This window comes from Mercurialis annua, linkage group LG7 (genome assembly GCF_937616625.2).
Source record: "Mercurialis annua linkage group LG7, ddMerAnnu1.2, whole genome shotgun sequence".
Taxonomy (NCBI): domain Eukaryota; kingdom Viridiplantae; phylum Streptophyta; class Magnoliopsida; order Malpighiales; family Euphorbiaceae; genus Mercurialis; species Mercurialis annua.
In genome coordinates, this window is record NC_065576.1 from 33,828,288 (window position 1) to 33,829,622 (window position 1,335).

The following is a 1,335-nucleotide window of genomic DNA, read 5'->3' on the forward strand; positions in this document are numbered from 1 at the left end:
ATGATTTCTCCACCCTGGATTGTAAGTAGCAGCATATGGATTATTTCCTGGTCTCTGTCCTCCCACATAATTGATTTGCTCGTTGATCTGCTGCGACATCACATAGCACTCATTTGCCGTATGGCTAGGATCTCCACAAACCTCACAGTTACTCTGAATTGCAGCAACATTATGAGTGTTGGGTGTTACAACTTGTTTTGTGAGAAAATCCTGTAATAGTGATTTGACTGTCTCCACCACTGGGTCAGTAGCAACTGCCATCACTCCTCTCTGAGCAGGTGCTTTCGCCCTCTCAGTTGGCCAAGAACAGCTGTTCACTGCCAACTCATCTAACAGCTCAAATGCTGCATCAGTGGTCTTCCTCATTAATGACCCTCATGCGGCTGTATCAATGATACTCCTGGTCTGATCATTTGACCCATTATAGAAATTTTGGATCAAATTCTCTTTGGTAATATGATGATGAGGAACTTTTCTCTGCAATTCCTTGTACCGCTCCCATGCGTCACTCACTGATTCTCCATCCAATTGCTGATAAAGCATGATATCTCTAGTCAGCTTTGCGGTCTTCGCCATGGGAAAGTACTTGTTCAGGAATGCCTTGGCCAAATCTGGCCATCTGTTAATGCCAACTCTCGGCAGAGCGTGAATCCAAATTTTCGCTTTATCCCTCAGAGAAAATGGGAATAAGCGCAGCCAAACTTCATCTTCTGTCATGTTACTGAGCTTGAATGTACTGCACACCTCCAGGAAATTTGAGATGTGCGCATTTGGATCTTCATTTGGTAGCCCATAGAACTGACAGTGGGCTTCTAACAACTGAATGATACTGGTTTTAATCTCGTAATGGTTTGCCCGCACAGGATGTGCAAAGTAACCATGCGTAGTATTTCCTACATTCGGCTGGAAGAATTCCATCAATGTTGGTTGTCTCTGCCTGTTATTATTCTGTCCTTGCAGATCCTGCGGATTCTGCAGATTCTGTGGATTCTGCTGATTCTGGGGGATTACTCTATTATCCCCTTCATTGTTCAATCCAAGCGGATTACCTTCTTCGTCTGCCATATTTAAATTCTTTTGAGCTGATTTTCTGATGCTTCGCTCAAAAGATGTGAGATCCGGTTGAAATGTTTCTAAAGGTAGACCTTTGCGACGTGTATTATGCATACACTACAAGAAGAGTACCTGTATTAACAAAAACAACAAAGCCCACGCGTAAAACAAGAAAGTAAAAGACTAAAACAAGCTGAGCTATCCTAACTTAGATGTTAAAGATATGCTTTCCCCGGCAACGGCGCCAAAAACTTGTTGAGAAAATTGCTGCAAGTGCACAGT

At 43.0% G+C, this 1,335-nt stretch overlaps 1 non-coding gene across 1 annotated transcript; it reads left to right on the forward strand.

The window, feature by feature from the left end:
• Positions 1-454: 454 nt before the first annotated feature.
• Positions 455-561, forward strand: LOC126658930 (small nucleolar RNA R71). Its single transcript, XR_007634495.1, has one exon. It is a non-coding gene; the product is annotated as a small nucleolar RNA R71 (small nucleolar RNA).
• Positions 562-1,335: the final 774 nt, after the last annotated feature.